Below are 13,876 nucleotides of genomic sequence, written 5' to 3'. Positions count from 1 at the left end.
GGTAGTTCTTGCTGGCACAGAGTTCCAATTAATAAATGTGGAAGAGGGAAAAGAAAATTACCCTTAGGTAACATCACAGTAATAATTGTTGCAGACAATATCTATCAATGAATTCCAAAATTCAGTGGACAAAAGTTGGAGAAGACACAGAATGTGCATAGTCTCAAAGTGTCTTCCCCAAGGTATTTATTAACTACACAGGGAAAAATAGTAACTTTACAGTAAACAAATCATTTTAACCAAGTGATCAAGGTCAACATGAGTCACAATGCAGACCCCTGTAATATGATGTACTAAGGATGAAGATCATTTATGGGGTATTTTTGCCCCCAAAATGCATAATCCCAATCCCATCATGAAAAATATTAGAGAAACCAAAAGTAAGAGACATTTAAAGAAGTTACATTCTTTGAAAATATCAAGATCTCGAAAACAATGAACAACCAAGGAAATGATGCAGACCACAGAAGACTAGGGAGAAAGTAGGTGCTCTATGAGACCCTGGCTAGGATCCTGGGACAGAAAAACACATTAATGAGAAAACTGATAAAATCAAATGAGATCTTCAGTTAATAGTATTGTATAAATTTTAATTTCCTGATTCTGGTAGTGTACTATGGCTATGTAATATGTTAACATTAGGGGAAGCTGATCTGAAAATATATGGAAAATCTATACTGTTTTGTGGCTTTTCTTTAAGTCTAAAATTTTTATGAAATAAAAAAGATTAGAGAAAAAATTATTTTGCATTATTTACTACAATTAAATCAATGCATACTTAATTGACCAGCAATTCTATTCATAGATGAAATTCATGCATATGTGTACCAAAAGAGATTCACAGAAATGTTTATAGTGATATTATTTCTGGTAGAGAACAACAGTAGAATGGATAAAATCATAAAATGGAATGATAGTAACAAAAATTAACGAACTATAGTTCCATACAAAGAATCTCCTGAACATAATATTAAGCAAAAGAAACCAGACATTAAAGAATATATACTGCATGATTCCATTTATCAGGCAAAATCAACCTACAATGTTAAAGATGAAGATAATTGTCTTTTGGGAAAACGGGGAGGTTTATGTGGTGCAGGTAATATATATATATGTGTGTATATATATATGTATATATACATATATATATATATATATTTCTGGAATTTGTATATTTTGTGATAATTCATGTAGTACTTTTATTTATTTATTTATTTATTTATTTATTTATTTATTGGGAGAGCGCAAGCAGGGAGGGGCAGAGAGAGGGGGACAGAGGATCTGAACCTGGCTCTGCACTGACAGGCTGACAGCAGCAAGTCCGATGTGGGGCTCTAATCTTGAACTAGGAGACCATGACCTGAACCAAAGTCAGGCGCTCAACCAACTGAGCTACCCAGGTGCCCCTCATGGAGTATTTTCAACTGTGAGTTTTCACTTATGTTTATTATAATTTTTAAAGTTTTTAAAATAAGAGTTCAACCAATGCTTCCATTCTAGTTGAAGTTACATGGACAAGATTCATCCTCTTATATAAGACAACTAAAAGAAGTCCACCTAAAATGATTATAAACCCCAGAACTCACACAGGGAGGAGAAGTATATTCTGTTCCCAGATTGACTAAAAAGCTTAGTTCATAGGACATCTTATGGAGTATTCAGACAGTCTTTTGCCTCATAGTGGGGGCAAAATAAGCTGTAGACTAAATGCTCCTATAGTCTCATCTAACAATGAACAAAAGGATCAAACTACTGCTACATAAATGTGTCCTAAAAGTTTGAAGATATTTATCGGATTAGAAAAGTGCCCAGCATCTAGCAAGATAAAGTTCACAATATCTGACATGCAATAAAAAAATATCAGGCAAAAGGAGTGACATCAGGGAAGATAGCTGAGGAGGAAGCACAGGAATCCATCTCTCCAACTAAACAACTGTATTGGCAGAGTGTATCTGATTTAACTAATTTGGGATTCTGGGGTTTATTCAATGCTTTACAACTTTTAAGGGAAGGCTTGACCAATAAAGTGTAATTTCAGCCTTTAGAACTATAGCCGTTATCCATTCCCCACCTTCCACCCCTGTTACAGGAAACGTTCCTAGAGCACCTTACAAGAGCTAGAGTAGGCAATAAGTATCTTCTCTTGTAAGTAAGAGATCTTTGTTCTGATTGTAAATTATTGTTTCAGATCAGGGAGATGCAGATACAAAGCCAGGCTAGCATTGTTGGAATCTCCACTGAGTGAAGCACCTTTCAAGGGGTTTAAAGATACAGCTTCTGCTCTTTTCCTTTCTGTTTCTTTTTTGCCCCTTTGGGAGCCAGACATTTAAAGAGTAGGAAATCCAAAAGCAATTATATGTTTGGGGGAATTTAGAAAATCATTATGCATGCCCAAAAAAAGATGCAGGCTGATGCCTGGCACATAGAGATTAAAACAAACAAACAAAACAAAACAAAACAAAACAACCCCTGGAGGTAGTGGAGAAGGATATTTTCATTTTCAGACTTACCATATTATAACATTCAAATGTCCAATTTTCAACAATAACAACAAAATCACAAGAGACACAGATAAATAGGAAAGCATGTTCTGTTCAAAGGGGAAAAAAAGTTGTAAAAACCATCAACAAGGAAGACCAAATTGCAGTCCTCCTAGACAAAAACTTTAATAAAATAATAAAATAAAATAAATAAAAATTTTAAATAAAATAAAAATTTTAAATAAAATAAAATAAAACAACTCTCTTAAAGATACTTAAAGGAAGACATGGACAAGGTCAGGAAAATTATGTATGAACACAACAGGAGTATCAATAAAGATAGTTAAAAAAAACATAAAAAAGATCCAAAATGAAATTCTGGAGCTGAGAAGTATATCTGAAACTTCCAAAAACAAAACAAACAAACAAAAAAGAAAACAAAAGAAAGAAAGAAAAGAAAATTCCACTAAAAGGATTAAAAATCAGATTTAAGCACACAGAAGAATAAGCTAACTTGAAGATAAGATAGTTTAAATGATGGAGTCTGGGAACAGAAAGGTAAAGTGAACAGAACCTAAGGGACCTGTGGAACACCATAAAGAAAGCAATATATACATTGGAGGAGTCCACAAATGAGACAAGAGAAAGTGACAGATTATTTAAAGAATTACTGGCTGAAAACTTCCCAAATTTAAGGAAATACATGAAAGTACAAATCTAGAAGCTCAATGAATCCCAAGTATGCTAAACTGAAAGAGACCCATGCTGCGACAAATAATAACCAACTATCAAAAACCAAAGAAAGAATGTTCAAAGTAGCAGTAGAGACACAACTATCACAACCAAGGATCCCCATGAAGATTATTAGCAGAATTTTCATCAGAAGCCTTGGAGGCCCCAAGTCAATGGGTTGATGTATTCAAAGTGCTGAGAGAAAAAAAAAATGTAAATCAAGAATTCTATATCTGGCAAAAGTGTCCTTCAAAAATAAGGAAGAAATTAAGACGTTACCAGACAAACAAAAGCTGAGAAAGTACATTACCACTAGACCTGTCCCATAAGATATGCTAAGAAGAGTCAGGTTGAAATGAAAGTATTCAAAACTCTGTGGAGGGGAAATAAAGATCCTGATAAAGTCAAATACATAGGCAATTATAAAAGCTAACAGAATTGTAATTTTGGTTTATAACTCCATTTCTTATTTTCTACATTATTTATTTTTTTTTTAATTTTTTAATGTTTATTTTTATTTTTGAGAGACAGAGCATGAGCTGGGGAGGGGCAGAGAGAGAGGTAGACACAGAATTCAAAGCAGGCTCCAGGCTCTGAGCTGTCAGCCCAGAGCCTGACACAAACAGTGAGATCATGACCTGAACTGAAGTCACATGTTTAACCAACTGAGCCAGCCAGGCGCCCCCATTTCCTACATTAAAACACAAATGCATAAAAAACAACTGTTAGTCTGTTTGGGGGTACATTATGTACAGATGTAATTTGTGACCTCAGTAACTGAAAGGAGTGGGGACAGAGCAGTATAGGGGCAGAATTGTTGTATGTGATTAAAGTTAAGCTAGTATAAATTCAAACTAAGATTGTGTAAATTTACAAAATTATTTGTAATCTCCTTGGTAACCAAAAAGAAAATAAGTATAGAATATACACAAAAGGAAATAAGAAAGGTATCAAAACATTTCTTTAAAATACACACACACACACACACACACACACACACACACACACACAAAGATGATAGTAATGTAAAAAATAAGGGGGAAAGCTATAATGCAAAGAGAAAATAAGTAAAAAAATGGCAAAAATTGAGTCCCTCCTTATCAGTAATTACTTTAAATTTTATGAATTAAACCATTTTATCAAAAGCTAGTGATTAGCAGAATAGATTTAAAATTTTTTTTAACGTTTATTCATTTTTTGAGAGACAGAGAGTGAGTGGGGGAGGGGTGGAGGGAGAAGGAGACACAGAATCCGAAGCAGGCTCCAGGCTCTGAACCGACAGCACAGAGCCCGATGTGGGGCTTGAACTCACAAACTGTGAGATCGTGACCTGAGCCGAAGTCAGACGTTTAACTGACTGAGCCACCCAGGCACCCTTAGCAGAATAGATTTTTTTTAAACTATGATTCAACTATATGCTACCTATAAGAGACTCATTTTATTTATTTTTAAAGATTTTATTTTTGGGAATGCAAGCTGGTGCAGCCACTCTGGAAAACAGTATGGAGGTTCCTCAAAAAACTAAAAATAGAGCTACCCTACGACCCAGCAATTGCACTACTAGGCATTTTTCCAGGGGATACAGGTGTGCTGTTTCGAAGGGACACATGCACCCCCATGTTTATAGCAGCACTATCAACAATAGCCAAAGTATGGAAAGAGGCCAAATGTCTATCGATGGATGAATGGATAAAGACGTATTACTCAGCAATCAAAAAGAATGAAATCTTTCCATTTGCAATTACGTGAATGGAACTGGAGGGTATTATGCTAAGTGAAATTAGCCAGTCAGAGAAAGACAAAAATCATATGACTTCACTCATATGAGGACTTTGAGACAAAACAGACGAGCATAAGGGAAGGGAAACAAAAATAATATAAAAACAGGGAGGGGGACAAAACAAAAGAGACTCATAAATATGGAGAACAAACAGAGGGTTACTGGAGGGGTTGTGGGATGGGGATGGGCTAAATGGGGAAGGGGTACTAAGGGATCTACTCCTGAAATCATTGTTGCACTATTTGCTAACTAATTTAGATGTAAATTTTTAAAAATGAAAAAAAAAAAAAGCCCTCAACCACCACAACTTGTTCTTCATGCTCAATATTCAGTGATGTTAGCTAGTTTAAGTTCCTCTTGAAGCTGATTAGGTTTAGCTGTAGCAATTAGGGTCCTCCTGAAGCTGGAGATGTATCTTTGTCACTCATGTAACAAGGCTGCTATACGAAGAAGAGGAATGGATATTTAGGAGACAATCAGAATGGCAGAGAAGGTAGGGGAGAATAATAGGAAAGCTTTGGAGGCTTGAAGTATAAGAGAAGACAGCTGAAGGATTAAAAGGGTACATGAAGAGGGTATCAAGACTGACAAAGATAGAACTCACAATTTTGTCGAGAACTGGCACTATTTATCTTCATCTGGTTTTGGAGACATAACTGCAATGAAATATATTTGCCATGTTGCTCCAAACCAGGGAGACTTGTTTCTTATATTTCAAGACACTTCTCAGGGTTTTCTTTTTCTTATTAAAACATTATTATAAGGAATTTTCCCCTTAATTGCTGGATTGCCACTCAGGACTGGGTGATCTTCAAGTCCCAACACAGAGGTAGGCACTTTCTGTAGTGGGAAGATCCAATACTGAAGTGCTTGTTTGGAAATGTTTATAAAATAGATACACATCTGGTAAATGAATGAACAAAGAAATGAAGAAACATTGATAGAGGAAAGCTTTCACTCTCATTGCTGCTTTTACAATCTCAAATCTGTTTTTAAAAGGAGATTTGAAGCTTTCTGCTGCTTTTAGTTTCTTAAGATCCTTAAAAGGCAGGAAACTGAACCTTTGAAATTCAATGGGAGAAAAACAAGAAAGGTATAGGCATTCAAAACCATGTGTAGCAGAAATATCAGGAGACCTCTGACAGGTCATTTCATCTCCCTGAATCAGTTTCCAACTGCAAAATCATTGATGAGCTTTTGTGTCAAAAATTAGATCATCTTTGGCTTTTCAAGATGCGTGGAATTGTATTGGGCAGAGGTTTCCCAGGCAAGAATGCTCTATTTCATTATACTGCTAATGTAGGAAGCTCCACCAAGCACTGGAGAAAATGGTTTCACTGTCAATGAAGGCTGCTATGTGAAGCAGGGACCTATGTTTAGTTAGTGTCTGAGTCTATCATCACTTCAATCTTTCCTGTTGAAAAGTGAATTACTGTAATGAGCTCTTATATATGCAGTCAAGCTGAAGAAATGGGAACAGCGTGCTGGTTAACTAGAGACTCCTCTATACCTTAACAATCTTGTTTATGACTAGACTGAAGTCTTCAGGACTCAAATATTTCACTACTTCTCAAAGGAGCTATTCTGGTTATTATCTAAATGATGTCTAATGAACCATCCCGAACTGAAAAAAAATAAAAGATTTTATTTTATTTTTAAGTACTCTCTGTATCCACCAAGGGGCTCAAACATACAAACCCAAGATCGAGAGTCACATTCTCTACCAACTGAGCCAGCCAGGCACCCTATAAGAGACTCATTTTATTTTTAAAATTTTTATTTATTTATTATTATTTTAGAGAAAGAATGAAAGCTTACAAGTTGGGGAGGGGCAAAGGGAGAGGGAGAGAGAATCTCAAGCAGGCTTCATGCCCAGCATGGAGCCCCACGTGGGGATTGATCTCACAACTGTGAGGTCATGACCTGAGCTGAAATCAAGAGTCAATCACTTAACTGACCAACTGAATCACCCAGACACCCCACAAATAGACTTTAAATCAGAAAAGATTACAAGAGGTAATAATAAAAGGTCCAATACGGCAAGAAGAAACAGTTATAAACATTTATGCACCTGATAACATACTCTCAAAATTTAAGAAGTGAAAATTGACAGAACTGGAGACAGAAATAGTTCTATAATAGGGGGGAGACTTCAATAAGTGGCTTTCAGTAACAGAACAACTAGACAGAAGATAAGTTAGGAAATAAAGAACTAAAACAACACAGTAAACCATCTAGATATAACAGATATATACAGAACACTTCAATAGAATACACAGTTTTTTCAAGTGCATGTGGGACATTCTTCAGGAGAGACCATATGTTAGGCCACAAAACAAATATCAATATATTAAAAAATATATCACATGAAGCATTATTTTTTACAAACACAATGAGATAAAGTTAGAAACCAATCACAGAAGAAAAACTAGAAAATTCACGTACATGGAAATTGACATATTCTTAAGCAATAAATGGGTCAAAGATGAAATCGCAAGGGACATTAGAAAATACGTATGGATGAAAATGAAAACACAACATACCAAAACTTATAGCATGTGGCAAAAGCAGCGCTAAAAGGGATATTTAGAGGAAAAAACTTTAGGAAGTTTATATGAAAAAAAGATCTCAAGTCAATTACCTAATTTTACATGATAAGGAACTAGAAGAAGAATAAACTAAATCTGAAGCTAGCAGATGGAAGAAATTTATAAACAGTAGAGCAGACATAAATCAAAGAGTAGAGGGGCGCCTGGGTGGCTTGCTTGGTTGAGCGTCCAACTTCAACTCAGGTCATGATCTCATGCTCATGGGTTTGAGCCCCACGTAGGGCTCTGTGCTGACAGCTCAGAGCCTGGAGCCTTGCATCGGATTCTGTGTCTCCCTTTCTCTCTGCCCCTCCCCCACTCACACTCTGTCTCTCTCTCTCTCTCAAAATAAACATAATAATTAAAAAATTTTAATTTTTTTTTAATTTTTTTTTCAACTTTTTTTTATTTTTATTTTTGGGACAGAGAGAGACAGAGCATGAATGGGGGAGGGGCAGAGAGAGAGGGAGACACAGAATCGGAAACAGGCTCCAGGCTCCGAGCCATCAGCCCAGAGCCTGACGCGGGCTCGAACTCACGGACCGCGAGATCATGACCTGGCTGAAGTCGGACGCTTAACCGACTGCACCACCCAGGCGCCCCAAAAAATTTTTAAATAAAAGAGTAGAGAAAATCAATAAAACAAAAGTTGCTTCTTTCAAAAAAAAAAAAAAGAAATCAACAACAATGATAAATCTTTAGCTAGATTGACTAAGAAAAACAGAGAAGACTTAAATTACTAAAATCAGAAACCAACATGGGAACATTACTACTGATTCTACAGAAGTAAACAGGATTATGAGAGGGTACTATGAACAATTGTATGCCACCCAATTGGATAACCTAGATAAAATGGAACAATTCCTAGAAACACAAAACATATAAAGACTGAATTGCAAAGAAATATAAAATCTGAAAAGACATAACTATAAAGGGAAACAAATTGGTAATAAAAAACTTCCCAACAAAAAAAACCTCTATGCCAGATGGCTTCATTGATGGAATCTACCAGACTGGAGACTTGATATGTCCCTGAGGTAGGCCAGTGAATGTGTATTGCTGGCCTTGCCACCTGAAAGCAAACTGTTTCTGGTTGTCTTTATTGACAGGTATGAATTTGTCATATCAGTAGCTGCATACCAGCTACCAGAGGATGTGTTAATTTTCTCAAGCAATGAAACCACATCTGGCACACAGCTGCAATTAGAGTCACTATCTGCTTAATTAATTTTACAATAATCCACTTTTAGTCTCCAAGATCCCTCTGTCTTCTGCACAGGCTAAATAGGCAAGTTGAATGAAGAAGTGATGGGAATCTCCACTCTTGCATCTTTCCTTGATGGGGGGAACTTATCTCTACAATTCCTTTAGAGATGCAGTATTGGTTTGGGTTTACTATTTTCTTAAGTAAAGGAAGTTCTAGTGGCTTCCACTTGGCATTTCCCACCATAATAGCCTTTATTCCACAGATCAGGGAATCAATGTGGGGATAATGCCAGGTGCTGATTATGTCTATTCCATCTATGCATTTCAGATCTGGTGAAATAATCACACGATGGGTTCACCATAAATTTTTGGCAGTGTACCATAGTCATTCCTCAAAGGACCGAGCCTTGTCTTTATTCAAAGGGTTCTGGGTCTGTAAAGTGGCTCAAGTCTGGGAACTGATTGAGGGGCCATGACTCTTTTTATGATTCAGTTTAGACTTTTGTTCACTTGACCTAGAAATATTCTACTTACACAGTTCAAATGAGAATTTAGTAAGCTTCTTGTCTATTTCACTTCTAGGAACATCGTAATCAACTAGCCAATGTTATAGTTCTTTATAAGGCCATTTTGATTGATGCTTTGACTCTGCTGTCCATTACAGTAACCACAACCGCCTTTGGTGGTTGAGTACCACAACTTGGCCCCTGTCACCTCAGGATTCAATTACTCCCATTGTACTTAGGTTTCCCAATTCAGTGACTGTGTTTCCCACTGTAAGGTCTGGACTAGAAAGGCAATCACAGAGCTTCCCAAGGATTCCCAGGCCTCTCTCATAAATTCATTTCTCACAGTCACGGTAAAAGGTATATCTTTTGAACTTCTCTGGAGTGGCTCAGTAGGTTCTAAGTGACAAATCTGCTGTAACATTCCAGTCTCCCTAAGCCTTTGAATTCTTTCCTCTACATTAAACCAGGGCAAGTCTGGTATTTCTTTCTCACTGTGGGCAATCTTCTGGTCCACATTTCAGCCAACTGACCAACCAACCAACCAATCAACCAGTTAGAACCTTTTCTAATTCCCCAAGCTGTAATATTAAATACAATTTCTCTGCTTAATGAACCCATATCAATAAATTCAGCCTGACCCAACTTTATGTTCCTCCCATACTCTTATATCCCATATCCCATACTCTTAATACCCATTCCTACACATATTCCCTGGATTTCCATCTGTAAACATGAGAAAACTCAAGTCATTCTTTGGAGTGTAGTGCATGTCCTCATGGATCACACTTTGAACCTCACCTTTAGTGTCCTGCTGCATTTGAGTATAGTTATAAGTCTAGAAACAAAAAGATGTGGTGAGTGTGGTTCCTGGAAAAAACTCAGTGTTATCTTGCACGGCACCTGCCTCAAAGAGGTCATTACAGTGTCTTCAGACAATTAAGGGTTAATCCCTTCAGACAGGAGTGGAGAGGCCACTACTACTATGGGCAAAGAGGCCACTCCCATGGATATGAAGAGGCTGCTCCTATGGAGGGTGGAGAAGTGGTTCCCCTGGTGAAGCACACTCATCAGAATTTAGAGGCTTAATGTCCCAAGGTTTATCAGGGCCTTCCCACACATCCCCATTCCAATTTTCACAGTCCTGTTCCTTCCTAATCAACGTCTTCACTTTAACAGTAGACATCCTGCAAGGCTGGGAATTCAACTTGCATTGTAATTCATCCAGTCAGAGAATGAGATTCTTGGTTTAATTTTAAGCAATCTCAGCCATGCAGCTATAGGAGATAAGGGTCTCCTTCAGGACACACAAAGAAGCTTTCAGGTCATTCATGTCATGCTTGAGCTAGAAATTTGTATCCCTGAGCTCATCCTTTTCTTTCCCCCACTTTATCCAGTGACATTAGGAGCAAGCAACCAATCTCATTATATTTGTTAGTTTGCCAAAAATGTCTGAAAGTATCATATACACAGTCACCCAGATTCTTGCTTTTTAAAAGCTATTAACTAGGAGTATCCAATAGTAATATTTTACATATCTTAATTGACAGACCAAGTTAAGGAATATCAGTGCTCTCTTTAATACTGGAAATGGAGTCATTCACATCTTTAAATGTAATCAGATTAGAAAGCCAATTCCAGAAACCCTAAACCCAATTCAGAAAACTTATCCTTAAGATTCTATTCCTTCAGAACTGCTTTCTCTATACCAGACTCTGTATTAGTAGTAGTAGCATTCTCCAGAGAAACGAACACTGGAATATATATGTACACAGATAGATAAATAAATATATATAGATATATATAAAGAGATTATAAAAAATTGATTCGCATGATTATGGAGGCTAAGAAATCTCACGATTTTCAGTTGCCAAGCTGGAGAGCTAAGATAGTCTATGGTGTAGTTCCAGTCAAAAAGCCAGCAGACTCAAGGCTCAAAAATGCTGATGTTTCAGTTCAAGTCTGAAGGCAGGAAAAGACTGATGCCCCAGCTCAAGGAAGGCAGGGAGGTCGAGCTCCCTTTTTGTTCTATTCAGGTTTTTAATTGACTGGATGAGATCCAATCACATTAGAGAAGACATTCTGCTTAATTCAGTCTGATTTGAGTGTTAATGTCATCCAGAGACATCTTCATGGACTTACTCAGAATAATATTTGGCTAAATGTCTGTGTACCCTGTGGCCTAGTCCAGTGGACACATAAAATTAACTATCACAACTATCACCACAGGAAAATATTTGCAAATTATATATCTGATAAGTGGTTAATATCCAGCATATATAAAGACTTCCTAGAACTCAACAAGAACAAACCCAGTTCCAAAATGGGCAAAGGACTTGAATAGATATTTCTCCAAAGAGTATATATACGTGGCCAACAAGCACATGAAAAGATGCTTAACATCACTAATCATTCGGGAAATGCAAATCAAAGCCACAATGAGAGACTTCACACCCATTAAGATGGCTATTATCAGAAAGGGAAAAAAAATAACAAGTGTTGGTGAAAATGTGGAGAAATTGGAACCCTTGTGCACTGCTGATGGGAATGTAAAATGTTGCAGCCACTACAGAAAAAAATATGGCAGTTCCTCAAAAAATTAAAAATAGAATTACCAGGGGTGTCTGGGTGGCTCAGTTGGTTAAGTGTCTGACTCTTGATTTCAGCTCAGGTCATGATCTCACAGTTGTGAAATTGAGCCTGGTATCAGGCTTTGTGCTGAGAGCATGGAGACTACTTGGAATTCTTTCTCTCTGTCTCTCTCTATCCCTGTTCTGCTTGTGCGTGCATGCACTGTCCCTCTCTCTAAATAAATACACATTAAAAAAAATTGAAATACTATATGAGCCAGAAATTCCATTCCTAGGTATAAAAAGAATTTAAAGCAGGGACTTGAACAGATATATTATACTATATGTTTATAGCAGCCTTATTCACAATAGCAGAAAGGTGAAAGCAATGAAAATGTCCACTGATGAGTAAATGGATAAACAAAATATGATACATACATACAATGGAATATTAGCCTTCAAAAGAAAGGCAATTCTGATACATACTACAACCTAAATGAACATTGAAGACATGCTAAGTGAAATACACGAGGCACAAAAGAACAAATACTTTATGAATCCACTTATATAAGGTATCTAAGAACAAATACTTTATGAATCCACTTAGATAAGGTATCTAGAGGAGGCAAATTCATAGAGACAGAAAATAGGATGCTGGTTGCCAAGGTTTGGGGGAAATAGGTGGTTATTGTTTAATGGGTCAGAGTTTCTGTTTGGGATGATTAAAATTTCTGAAAATAGTGTTGATGCTTATACAATACTGTAAATTACTTAATGCCACTGAATTGTATGATTAAAAATACTTAAAATAATAAATTTTATGTTATGTAAATTTTACCACAATAAAAAAATTGAAAAATGGATAATTGCCTTTTTAAAACAATAATTGAAAGGTAAATAAATATTTATAACATATGTAGAAGTATGATATGAATACCACAAAGGCCAGGAGAGAGAAAATGATAGAATATTGTTGTAAGGCTCATACGCTATTCAAAATGGTAGGTTACCATTTGAAGGTAAATGGTGTATACTACAAACCCTAAAGCAACCACTTAAAAGGTGAAACAGTGTTATAGCTAAGAAGTCAATAAAGGAAATAAAATGGAATCATAATCGGGGCGCCTGGGTGGCGCAGTCGGTTAAGCGTCCGACTTCAGTCAGGTCACGATCTCGCGGTCCGGGAGTTCGAGCCCCGCGTCAGGCTCTGGGCTGATGGCTCAGAGCCTGGAGCCTGTTTCCGATTCTGTGTCTCCCTCTCTCTCTGCCCCTCCCTCGTTCATGCTCTGTCTCTCTCTGTCCCAAAAATAAATAAACGTTGAAAAAAAAATTTAAAAAAAAAATGGAATCATAATAATATAATATACTTAATCTAAAAAAAGGTCAGAAAAAATAAAATGAAACAAGAAAACAGATGGAACAAACAGAAAACAAATAGCAAGATAGTAATTTTAAACTTACTCATATTAATAATTACATTAACTACAAATGGTCTAAACATCCTATTAGAAGGCAGAGACTGTCAGGTTGGATTTAAAAAGAAACCTAGGGGCACCTGGAGGCTCAGTCATTTAAGCGTCTGACTTCAGCTCAGATCACGATCTCACAGCTCATGGGTTTGAGCCCCATGTTGGGCTCTATGCTGACAGCTCAGAGCCTGGAGCCCACTTTGGATTCTGTGTCTTCCTCTTTCTCTGCCTCTCCTCTGCTTACACTCTGTCTCTCTCTCTCAAAAATAAATAAAACATTTAAAAGAATTTTTTAAAAAGAAACCCAAATATATGCCTTCCTATAAGAAACCCACTTTAAATATAATAACCCAAACATGTTTAATGTAAAATAGAGAAAATGCAAAGAAGGTAACACTCATCAAAAGAAAGCTAGAGTGGCTATATTAATAACAAACAAAAATAGATTACAGAGAAAAGTATATTACTAGAAATAAATAGGGTCATTTCATGGTGGTAATATGGCCAATTCATTGAGAGGGCATAGTAATTCCATACATTTAGCA

General features: G+C 36.6%; 1 protein-coding gene across 1 annotated transcript in view; it reads right to left on the bottom strand.

Moving 5' to 3' along the window:
- The window catches only part of FAM186A (family with sequence similarity 186 member A), a 78,089-nt gene that overhangs the window by 54,782 nt on the left and 9,431 nt on the right, over positions 1-13,876 (bottom strand). The window lies entirely within an intron of this gene.

Source organism: Puma concolor, chromosome B4 (assembly GCF_028749965.1).
Source record: "Puma concolor isolate L17-30 chromosome B4, mPumCon1.1.hap2, whole genome shotgun sequence".
In the NCBI taxonomy this organism is placed as follows: domain Eukaryota; kingdom Metazoa; phylum Chordata; class Mammalia; order Carnivora; family Felidae; genus Puma; species Puma concolor.
This window is presented reverse-complemented; position numbering and strand designations above follow the sequence as displayed.